At 47.8% G+C, this 12,434-nt stretch overlaps 1 long non-coding RNA gene across 2 annotated transcripts; it reads right to left on the reverse strand.

The window, feature by feature from the left end:
* Positions 1-1,587: 1,587 nt before the first annotated feature.
* Positions 1,588-11,571, reverse strand: LOC116631350. 2 transcript variants are annotated; one of them, XR_004299166.1, is made up of 3 exons: positions 11,457-11,571; positions 5,297-5,377; positions 1,588-1,690 (listed from the first exon to the last, which is right to left on the reverse strand). It is a non-coding gene; the product is annotated as an uncharacterized LOC116631350 (long non-coding RNA). The 2 variants fall into 2 exon arrangements; XR_004299165.1 differs by lacking the exon at positions 11,457-11,571 and adding an exon at positions 6,026-6,096.
* Positions 11,572-12,434: the final 863 nt, after the last annotated feature.

A 12,434-nucleotide genomic window follows, 5' to 3' on the forward strand; every position in this document is an offset into this window, starting at 1 on the left:
AGGCCTTACTTAGGGCAAGCAGCACCTTAGCACCAAGTTCACCTGAAACAGGATAGAGGCTGCTTTGAGCTGAACTGTGTCCCTCTCAAATTCGTATGTTGAAGCCCTACCCCCAGAACCTCAGAATGTGACTATATTTGGAGATAGGGCGTTTAAAGAGGAGCATTGTTAAAATGAGGGTGGCCCCTAATCCCCTCTGACTGGTGTCCTTATAAGAAAAGGAAATTTTGACCCAGGAGACACCAGGATCATGATGCATGGAAGAAAGGCCACATGAGGACACAGCAAGAAGGTGGCCATCTGCAAGCCAAGGAGAGAGGCCTCAGAGGAAACCAAACCTGCCAACACCCTGATCTGGAACTCCAGCCTCCAGAACTGTTGGAAATACATTTCTGTTGTTTAAACCCGTCCCCCCACCCCACCCCCAGTCTATGGTATTTGTTGCACAGGCTCCAGGGGACTAATCCAGCCACCATTCAGGAACAAGCTTCCCTGGTGATGAAGAAGTTAAATATGTGGTGTGTCACTGAGCATCTATTCTTTATTTTTTTTTTAAGATTTTATTTATTTATTTGTCAGAGAGAGACAGAGCACAAGCGGGGGGTCAGGGGGACAACAGCAGAGGGAGAGGGAGAAGCAGGCCTGAGCAAGGAGCCCGATGTGGGGCTCAATCCCAGGACCCTGGGATCATGACCTGAGCTAAAGGCAAACGCTTAACTGACTGAGCCACCCAGGTGCTCAGAGCATCTATTTTTAAATTTGTGTCCTACTTACTAAGGGGTCTCTTGGGGGTTGACTGCAGTCTACTTCAGGTCAAAGTCCAGCTAGGTAACCTGCCAAGAGCTCAGGCCTCCCCGTGGAGCTCACATGGCTGGCAACATGCGCTCTTACTCCAGGGAAGCATTTGCTTCCCTGCTGGCCTCCTTTGGGGCTCCTAGTAGGACTATGTCTCTTTATCCATTGACATTTTACATTAAGAAAATTTAAAACCATCATTTATTTCTTATTTCAAAACTGATATGTGGATTTCATAGACAATACAGATAAGCAAAAATAGGGAATTAAATCCAACAATGATTCTCCTCTACTCAGAACTGATCCAACTAACATTTATTTCTCGCTCACATTAGATTCCTTTTTTTTTTTTTTTTTCTATGACTAGAGATGCATAGTTTTGGGTCATTTGCAAAGAAGGGATCATCCTTTACATATTGATTTTTACCTTTTTTCACCAATAATATATCATAAACAACTTTCCGCATCATCAAATATTATTCTACAGTATCATTTGGATTGCTTTTACTACTCTATTGTAAGAATACATCTTAATTTAATCAAGTCTCCATAGACGGATATTTGCTTCCTTCTAATTTTCTTTGCTCTACTAGTCAGTGTTGTGATGAACCACCTGGTAATCTTTTCATATATCTATGATCATTTTCTTGGAATGCTAAATTTTGATTTTTAAGTATAACTTTAACTACCGGTGACTGGGGGGAAAAAATCCCCATACTCCCAAGCAATAAATGACAAAGCCAGATAGGTAGAAGGAACAAAGTTATGTCTTGAAGTACTCACCTTTTAGACTGGATTATGAGGACGATGATTTCACAGAGGGATGACGGGAAATTAACCAGGGTAGAAGAATGCGGGCAAAGAAGGGAGAATGTCCACACTTTCCATAGGGCGGCTGAAAAAGAAAACCACCAGAAAACAAGTAAGGAAATAAAAAGATAAGTAAAGAGAGCTAAGGAGTGAAGAAGGTGATCCTTGAAAAGGAGTGGAGAGAGAAGGCACAGTTTGAAGACCTGATATGACTGGTAAGTACAATGTTTGTACTCACTGTGAGACTAGTTGGCATGTCTATTGTACACCAGGAGCTGTACTTAAAACATTTAACTGGTCATCCCATTGTTGCCAACAGCACCCCATCCATCGATGTGAGCTCAGAAAATACAAAAAAAGGGTAACACTTGACTTGGAAAATAGAGGCAGATCTGCTGAGGGAATAAAATGTATCTAATGCTTTTCAAAGTAAAGCTTAAACAAATTCTAATATTTTGTTGTATACTTCTGGTTGCCTATTAATGGAAATCTAAAATTATCTATAATGGACCTATATTCAGGGAGCCCAGTTTAGGCTACTTCCTCATTTACCACTTTGTCAAGGAATAAGGAAGGGTGTTTTAATGAGCTCTATTAATCATTGGGAGAGTGGCGCTTTTTGTTCAGAAATGGACCAAAAGCCCTGTGGGTAAAGACCACATGATGAGAATAAAAGGTGTCCTAAGTACACAGAACTCATTCTAAGAGAATTTTTCAAGTCACATGTGCTGGTACCTGAATTGTTTGTTCCTGGTCCTAAGTCCTTTCCATGATGATGTTTCTCAGTGCTTCCTCACCAGCCTTCCGCATCTTTCGGTGAACTCTTGCTGACCACCATCAGTTCCCTCCAAACACAAACATGCTGAACCCACCTGCCTGTGTGGGTCCTGCTCACCCCTGGGGTCAGGCTCTGCCCAGGATCCGTGTTGCCCTGGCCTGGTGGACTGGGAAGGCATGTTTACAGTGTGATAAATGCAATCTGCAGGATGAATTCAACCCTAATCCAATTTTATGAGATTGACATCCATTCTAAAATCCAGCCATGGCATTTGAGATTTCAGACTTCCAGATGGAAAAATAATGAATGAGCACTACTCAGCAGCAGACACAGAGATATTTCCCTGAAAGGAAGGACTCTTGTCTAAGAAGGAGACCCCCTGCGGCCACATCTGACCCAGGAACACAGGCCAATCAGTCTTCTTGGGATGGTGCTATGGTCCAGTGGGCTCTGTGGAGCAGGTCACAGGGGCCGCATCATGAGCTCGGGAGACCCGAGAGGAGGGAGGCTGTCAGCTAGCGAGGACATGTTTGCAGGAGCTATGTGAGGCCACATGGAAGAGCCAGTGGCGAGAAGGTGAGAGGGAGAAGAGCAGGATAGGAGCAGAGAAGATGTGGATGGAGCATAAGTGGGCAGACTCGGGGACAACGTGTGCCATATGCCATGGTTGCCGAAAGTACACATGCCAGGTTGACAGCTCTGGATCCAAAGTTTGGGCGTGATAACACTCAAGCTTACATTGGATAAATATGTATCTGGAATCTTGGAATTGGCAAAGATTTCTTAATCAGGACACAGACATGCTAACCTTAAAGAAAAAAGTTAGTAAATTGGACTACATTAGATCTAAGAACTTCTGTTCATTAAAAGACACTGAAAAGAGTGAATGGCAGCATATGGGAGGAGGTATTTGTGCACACATCTGACAAAGGACTCATCACGAACTCCCGATAATCAATAAGAACAAAACCAACAACCAACAGACATATGGATTAAAGACTCGAATAGATACTTCATAAGGGAAGCTAGCTAAATGGCCAATAAACATATGAAATGATTTCCCTTATTCATTACCAGGGAAAAGCAAATTCTGGTACACACTCACCAGAATGTCTGAAAGAAAAATGGTGGCTAATATCAAGTGTTGGCAAGGGTGTGGAGCAGGAATCCTCATAATCTGCTGGTGGGAGTGTAAACTGACCCAACCACTTTGGAAAACCATTTCTCTAAATTTCTCTGCAACGGATCCTATGTGTACTCTAAGACTTAGTGATTCCACTCCCGGGGACATAGCCAACAGAAGTGCATACGTAGTTCACCAAAAGACATGGACAAAATTGTTTGGAGAAGCCCCATTTTTAATAGTCCCAAACTGGAAACCCACCTGCCCATCAGCGTTAGAATGGACAAATGAATGGTGAGATGTTCCCACAATGGAACACCCATCCAGCAGTGGGTCTCTACATACAGTCCCAGGAAGAGCAGCATCAACATCATGGGGCAGCTTGTTATGGGCCCAGCACGCTTCCGCTGCGCCACTCTGCTCCGCGGGGGCAGCTTGTTAGAGCAGTCTCTGAGGTCCTGCCCCAGACCTACTGAACACAAAACTCTGGGACCGGGACCGGCGATCTGTGTTTTAGCAAGTCCCCAAGTTGCCGATGGTGTCCACACAAGTGGGAGAATCACTGCTTTATGGAACCAAGAGTGATCCACCTACAGCTCCCAGCAGAAATATGGGTGAATCTCACAAACGTAATGCGGAGCAAAAGAAGTCAGGCACAAAAGAGCCTTTTGGATCATGCCATTTCTGCAGAGCTCAAAAGCAGGCAGAACTAATCAGTGCTATTAGAAGTCAGGATCAAGGTGGGGACTAGGATGAGGGAAGTAGGGTGCCTAGGGCAAGATGTAAGGAGGTTTTCGTGCTAACCCTGAGGGTGAGTGCCTCCTAGGGGCCTTGCTTGCCTCACCTGACCCTGGCCTTGGTCAGGACGATCCTTACCCCAGAAGGAGCACAAGGGGCCCCTCCAGGCCATTGTTAATGTTCTGTGTGTCAGTCTGAGTGCTGGTTGCAACGGGGTGTTCAGATCCATAAATTCATCAATATGTACACGTACGTACAATTTATAAACTTTTCTGTATGTAATTCAGAATAATCTTCCAATAAGAGATTATATGCATATGCAATTGGAATAATATACCCTGTGATGATCAGTGATGAAGCAATGAATTTAATTTTTTGGTAGCCTTTGAATATAATTGCTTTCAGAATAGGGGCCTTTTTTAAATTAATGAGCTCAGAAATTAACAACAACAACAAAAAATTCAGGGCACCTGGGTGGCTCAGTCGGTTAAGTGTCTCCCTTCGGCTCAAGTCATGATCCTGGGGTCCTGGGATCGAGTCCCCCATTGGGCACCCTGCTCAATGGGGAGTTTGCATCTTGCTTCTCCCTCTCCCTCTGTTCCTCCCCCAACCTGTTCATTCTCTCTCTCTCTCTGTCAAATAAATAAAATCTTTAAAAAAATAATAATTCAGAGTCAAGTCTGATAGATGATATGTGAGATCAAATTGAGTAATACCATTATTTTTGTTCTAAAAAACGTGGCTTAACTGGACTCCGAAGGCCATCGCCAAGGAGAAGTGAGTCCCAGATATGCTCTGGGCGTGGAAAAATTTCGGAATAAGATATAACTCCTCAGGGAGCAACTTTGAGCACACTTCCCTGACGTCTGGGGTTTCCCGCCTAGGTGCTAACACATCACCCACCTTGCTTTATAGGCACACCTGGCAAAGACAGAGTCCCCATCCTGTGTTGCCTGCCTGCTAGGACAGCAGTGATTTGTGTTGGACTCGATACTTTTATCTCCATGCCCACGTGAGCTCCCGGTATGGCTTGCCCCACCTCTGTGTTTTACCTTGAAGAGGAGATGTCCCCATGCGCTGTGCTTCTTGCCGCTGGGCTGGAGTTAATGGCAATGCACGAAGGATGTGAGACCCTAGGAATCAAAAGCATTTTTGTCTAGATTATGAAGAAAATATGAACAAGTAATTCTGGCGCCTCCTGCCTGGATGCTGGGGTGACCCGCGGGGTTGTGGGGACTGTTGAGCAGAGTGGACCTCACGGACCCCTGAGCGTCAGACCCCGGGGCAGCGGCTGCTTTCTGAATAGAGGAAGGTGCTTCAGGATCACAGAATGGCACATGGCTCTTACAACAACAGTCTTTCCCGCAGAAAGCCCTGGGGCTTCCTGTGAGAGTAAAAGGGGCTCCGCTTGTCCTGATGGTGCGCCCTCTCTGAGTACGGCCCAATCTGGGGACAGCCCCGCTTCTAACCCCCCCAGCTCTGACCTGGGAAATGTGATGACCAAGCAGGTCTGGCAGAGGGACCGTCCTGAGGCGGTGAGGAGCCAACGGAGCATAACTCTGGGTCTGTTTTGGTCTTACTTCACTATCTAAACTCTCCTGGAATTTTATTGAATTTAAGCAGTTCCACAAACGTGTGATCCTATCCTTCCTCAAAAGTACACTCCCTAGTGCCTATTTTCATTTCGTTGCTTATGTGAGGAATCATTTTAGTGATCTGTCTGCCCGTCTTGTCTAAAATGCAGCTGCTTCGGCACCCTCCACGCAGAGCCTCGTCCTTACCCCAGCCCCATCCACGCAGAGCCTCGTCCTTACCCCAGCCCCATCCACGCAGAGCCTCGTCCTTACCCCAGCCCCACCTCCTTTCCCCCCGCAGTGCGCCACCCCCTCCTAACTGCCCCGTGTCCAGCCTGTCCCCTTTCCGAAGCTCCTGCGCTGGAAGCCAGTCCTGCACACGCAGCAGCCCGATCACACCCCCGCTTGGCTCTGACCCTGCAGTGCTCCTGTTTCTCTCTGAATTAACCTCCTATTTCCGAGGCTTGGACATCCTGGGGACTTGCAGACCCTGGAGAGACCGCCCCTCCCGGGATTGGCTAATTCGCAGAAAGAGCAAACCTCTGCCGACCCAGGAGTGCACTTTCATATGCAAATCAACCAGTCCAGAACCCACACCCCCACCGCCTCCTCTAGGGAACTGTTATACCCTGGGCCACCAAACCCCTGTCCTAATCACCCCAGGGCCAGCTACTGACAACTAGGGGCAGCCCCGTGTCCTAGAGCCCACTGGAATTATTCAAACTACCAATCCTAAACCTCTCTTGTTCCTTCTACAGAAAGCACAAAAAAGTTTATATAGCTCCTGCTTGCCCCTCTCCCTCTGCCTCCTGACTGCCCCTGGTGCTCCTGGCGTGGCCCCTTGTGGAGTGGCATGCCAGTTCTCTTGCCAACCGTAGATGTAATTAACGAAGTTTTCAACCACCTGTTGTCTCATGATCCATGGGCTTTGCCATACCTGAATAATAATAAAACCTACATTTAAAAACACTCCCAGGGGAAAAGTCAAGGTCTTCACACGGTCTAGACTCGGCTGCCCACTATGCTAGCCATTAACTACATGTGGCTATTGAGCACTTGAAATGTGGCTAGTCAATATCGTGATGTACGGTAAGTGTAAACCATGCACCGGGTTTCAAAGATGATACCAAAAAGGAAAAGTAAAATATCTCATCAATAATTTGCATATTGACCACATGTTGAAATAAGAATATTTCAGATACATAGGCTTCAAGAAAATATATTAAAATTAATTTCACCTGTTTGTTTTTACTTTTTTAGTACGACCACTACAAAATTTTAAAATGCACGTGTTGCTCTCATGTCTCTATGGGAGAGCCTGGTCGGCAGGCCCTGCATGATCAAACCCTGCCGCCTTTCTGGCTTCATCTTCTTCTCTCTTCCCCCTCACCTGCTCTGCCCCATCACACTGGCCTCCCCATGCTCCTTGAACGCTTCTGCCCCAGCACCTCCGCATTTGCTGTTCTCTCTACCTGGAATGAGCCCTTAGATACCCGTATGGCTGGCTCCCTCACTGCCCCCCAACTCTACCCCACTTCATCTCCAAGTGCAGCCTGCTCTGGCCTCCCTCCCTAAAATACCAACATTACCCCCAAATTCCTCTCCCTCTTCCCTGCTTGATTTTTCATGCTTAATATGTATCACTAGCTAAAATTTTGCTTGTTTCTCTTGTTTATTATCTATGTCCCCATCAGCACGAAAGCTGGTAACAGGCAGGGATTTAGGTCTCTTGTGCTCTCTGCTGTAGCCTCTGTCTCTAGAAAGAACAGCGCTTTGCACAAAGTAACAATAAATATTTGTTGAAAGAATGAACACAGGAAACAGGCTTTTAGCCTCAGGATCTTCATTCCAAATGAAAGAATTCAAGTATATGTAACAGATAAAAACAAGGCTGAGGGTTGGAGCAAGGGAGAGGCCTGCAGGGAGCCTGGAGCTAGGCCGGCTGAGGAGGCCTGGCCATGGCCGAGAGGCACTCAGACCCAGGCTGGGCTGCTCAGACCTGTCAGATGGCAGTGGTGGGGTAGCCGGGGGCGGCGGGGGTGGGGTGGTGGGGGTTGGAACGTGCCAGAAAGGAGAGAATGGTTAATCTATATTTTTAAAAAGCTGCCTGTAAGATCAGCCCTTGGTGCTACTGCTTATTTTTACAAGTGGAATGGGACACAGTGGATGAAGAACTGAACTGGCTTGGGAGGGCAGGTGGTCCAGAAGCTTGCTACATTCTCAAGCCTCATCCCAGAAATATTGATTAAAATCTGTGTTTAACCTCATCTCCAGTGAATTCTGTGCGTATTGCTCTTCAAAATGCAGTCAGTTCCAGGAACAGATGACAGAGAGACAAAAATGTGATCTATCCATACAATGGGATAGTATTCAGTCTCAAAAAGGAAGCACATTCTGACACGGGCTGCAGTATGGATGACCCTTAAAGACACTAGGCTATGTGAAATAATGCAGTCCCATGAAGGCCACATGTGTCTGCTGCCAGCCAGGCTTAGCCCTCTTGATTAGTGCCAGTTTCAACAACAAACACGCAGTCATTTCTCACCCCCACTAAGGGGAGGGTATTTCCTGGGCAGAGGTTTGTGTAAGAGCTTATTATAGAAAGCTCGTACAAAACAACGAAGAGTGAGGGAAAATGGCTGAGAGTAGTAATGAAGAGGGATTTAATAAAATAAGAAGCACAGATATGGGGCCAGTAAGTGTCAAAAGTGATCATTCTCATTAGTAATCAAACAAAAGGAAGAAAACACTACAAGAATGTATTTTTCATATGATGGGTTGGAAAAAAATTAAAGACTAGCCAGGGCTGGTGTAGGTACGAGGAAAACGACCCACATCCTCAGATTGGAGGGACTGTAAAAGGTACCTCCAAGGAGCGTCAGAAGCCTTCATAAAATACATATTCTTCCTATCATTCCACCTCCAGGAACTTGTTCTTACAAAACAAGTGTTTGAGAGCACAAAGATACATGCACAAGATGACTCACTACAGTGTTTAGAGCTGCAAACAGAACCCAAACCTCTTAAATAATTGGTAAAATACATTATGATATATCCACGTAAAAGAATAGTATACAACCATTTAAACTGATGCTGTGGATTATACTTCTATTTTTACTTATTTGGAAGGACCTTCAGCATGTATGTATTGGAAAAGCAGTGTAAAGAGCCATCTGTGTAATAGGAGTCAAATTTGTTTTAAAAGGTCATATATATTTACATGGAAAAAGTCTAGAATCAAAGTTACAGTGGTTGTCTCTGGGTGGAAAGATTTGGATTATTATTGTTTTTCTGGTTGTTTGTATTGTATTATCTAATTTTCCTACAATGATTATGTATTACTAGAGTTTTTTTGTTTTTTTAATCTTCCATTTTGGTGCAGGAAAAGGAGGACACGTAAGAAAGCCTAGCTGCCAAGATTAAAGGTGTTTACAGGCTGAGCTCTTGTGTACTGTGGGATTATGGCCTGCAAACTGAAAAGGGAGTAATTAGACTGAATGTCAAGGGATGAGCCATTCAGGGAAGCAGCGATCCCTTTGGAAGAAGCAGAATCCCCGGTGTTTACGAAGCTACCGGGCACCTAACGCCAACAAAGACACCAGGAATCCGCAAGCGGCACCACGCTCTCGGTAGAAAAGCGGTTTACCTCCTGCCCTCCCCAGCTGGCACGTAGGGGTACTGGGCATGCGCCGGGCTCAGCACTTGACCGCGTCCTCTCATCTAACCCCAACGATAACCCTGGGAGATGGTTATGGTGCCCGTTTGACAGTGGGGTGGTTAGTGGGTGCTGGAGCTGGATTTGAATCCAGTCTTCCTGATCCCAGAGCCCGCCTCTCTGCACAGCCCCTGACTCTGTCCTCCCAGCTGCCGGGAAGTGACGGATACTCCAGGGTGTGCGCAGAGCCTCCTCCGGGACGAAGGGACACTTTCCCCAGCAACAGGCCAGGCCCAGGTCCCTTCCAGAGCCCTTTCCCGGTTAGCCGTGGGCCGCCGAAACAGTGCTGCCGGCCACTTGGCCCTGTCCGTGTTGTTTATTTTGCAGCAGCTCCGAGGGGTCTGGGTTTTGACCCGTGGCGCCCCCGCATGTTCCCACGGCAACCTGGACGCATCCCAGCAATGTTGTGAGAGAGCCACGGTCGAGCTGGAGGGCAAGGTCACAGGCACGCACTGCATGCCGTGGGAGGGAAGCCTGGCACGGGCCTCCCGTAGGGCACTGGGGGCTTCTGTAATCCGTGTTTGGAGTCGCACCGTTTTCACAGAGCAGCGAGCCCGGCAGGACCGCACGCCCAGAGCCCCTCCCCGTCTACTCTGCCGGCTCTGCTGCAGCCAGAAACAATGCACCGGCCGGGAGCGAACCGAGAGGAAGTCTGGTGTTGCGTTTCTTTCGGGGCAAGTTCAGAGCATCCCTGCCCAAGCCCTCCGCGCGTTCCCCTTGTGGAAGGCTGCGCAGGTTATACCACCCCCTGAGCTCCTGGGGGCGCTGTTCGCGCAGACTGAGGCGTGGATGTCGCCTTCGGAAGGCTTGATGTTGAGCCACAGCGGCACCGACTCCCCGTGGCTGGTTCACAGCAAGCTGAAGCTAGGACAATCTATTGGGGACCCAAACAACAGCTCCTTTATCCAGGGCACACTTTTCCAGTAAACTCAACTGCACCAAACACAACCAAGTCATGGATGGGTAGGAGAAAAATCTAAAGTGGAAATGCAGATTTCTAAAGGCAGCATTTTAAAGTCACTCACTAGCAAGTGAAATCAGGCCCTCAATCAGAGCAACCTGCTCTTCTCTGGTGCATCATTTGGTTGCTATTAAAAAGTACCATAGCCTGGGTGGCTTATAAACATCAGAAATTTCTTTCCTATCATTCTGAAGGCCGGAAGTCTGAGATCCGGGTGCTAGCCAGTCAGGTGCTGGTGAGGACCTTCCTCTGGGTTGCATGTCACTTTCTTGTATCCTCACATGGTAGTCGTGCTGCTGGGTGGGGATCGGGGGGACGGGGGAGCTCTTTAACTTCCCTTTTATGAGCTCACTAATCCGTTCAAGACGGTTCCACCCACATGACCTAATAATCACTTCCCAAAGCACTCCCCCCCAACACGATCACACTGAGAGTTATGATTACAACATATAGATGGGGCGTGGGGGAGGGGGAGGATAAAACATTCAGTCCATAGCACTTTCCAAGTCAGTTTGGTTGTCTGGTTTCTTAGCCAACTGAAGAGGAGAAGAGCCTGGGAGCAGAGTGGGTGACTCTCGGAGGCCCCTTTTATTGTCCCCCTGTCCCCTAGCACCTGGGAATATTGGCTGCTGTGGACTCACAAGTGTCCCCTCCTCGGGAGAACTGTCTTTGGCAGTACAAGATCCAACTCACCCGAGAGGTTAGAAGCACCCCCCACCCCATGCCCAAGCAGTCTGCGGCCAATAACTGCCTGACATAGGGGTGCACAGGGTTGGCTGCCTTGGGCGTCAGAATCCTTGTCTCAGTCTGTGCTTCCAGGAGACCTGAGCTAGAACTGAGAGATGTTGATGTACTGTTAGCAGAAATGGCCCCACCCCCATCCCCCACTGTTAATCAAGTCAGACACTTGGGTGTCATCTTTAACCCCTCCCTCACACCAGACAACACATCAAGCCCAAGACCTGCAAATTGGGTGCCTCATCTTGAGTCTGTCCATTCTTCTCTGTGCTCTGTGACACCACCCGAGTTCAGGCCACCGTCAGCTCCCATAGGTCTTGCTGCTCCTGCTTCTTCTCCTCTCTGTTCTCCTCATGTCGTCAGAGAGCATATTGGACCATGTGACTTCCCTAGTCAAACTGCACAATGACTTCCAGTCTATTTAGAATGCAGCCCCCCTTGACAAGACTGGATATGACCGGGCCTGTGCTGACCTCGCCACTCACATGTCTCTGCCATCGTTCCGTCCACAAACCCCCAGCAACCCCGCCTCCTCACCCGCCTCCAAACAACTAGAACCATTTTGAGAGTGTCTTGAATATGTGCAGGGATCTCTGGTACCCTGGACATGCTCTGTCTGGAAAGCCCTGCCTCACCTCAGTTCCTGGCCCACTCCTTCCTGTCCATCCCTCAGTGTGGGATTTGGACAGCCTTTCCCACCAGAAGCCACCTGCATCTCTCAGTGTGCCCCCTTCCCTCTTATGTCCTCTTTTGGAACAATTGCTTGTATTCTTAGTATCCTCAAGCACATGATGTCAGCGTTGGAAATGTTTTATTCATGGCCATATAATGGGCACTCAGTAGTTATGTAATAAATTAACAAAATGGCAGTGGATGGCCTGATATCAAGAACTCAGAAAGCACAGCCATCTGGGGCCACCTTGTATGGGACCAAGATCCTGGCTACTTACTCCCATGGCCTCTAAAGCATTTTGGCACGAGTCCAGAATAGTCTATTCTGACACAGGGAAGGAGAAACTAGCAGGTTCTCTGCGGAACTTCAATTTTAATAGGACATGTTCCAATTCTCTGCTCCAGTCACTCTGGCCTCCAAGAACAGGCAAGTAGGTGGTTGCACCCCCTCCACCAGGCACCTGCGTAGCCGCCCACACCCCCACCTTTGAGGTGACTCTCAGTGAGACCTTCCCAGACCACACTGTTTC

This window comes from Phoca vitulina, unplaced genomic scaffold (genome assembly GCF_004348235.1).
Source record: "Phoca vitulina isolate PV1807 unplaced genomic scaffold, GSC_HSeal_1.0 scaffold5, whole genome shotgun sequence".
In the NCBI taxonomy this organism is placed as follows: domain Eukaryota; kingdom Metazoa; phylum Chordata; class Mammalia; order Carnivora; family Phocidae; genus Phoca; species Phoca vitulina.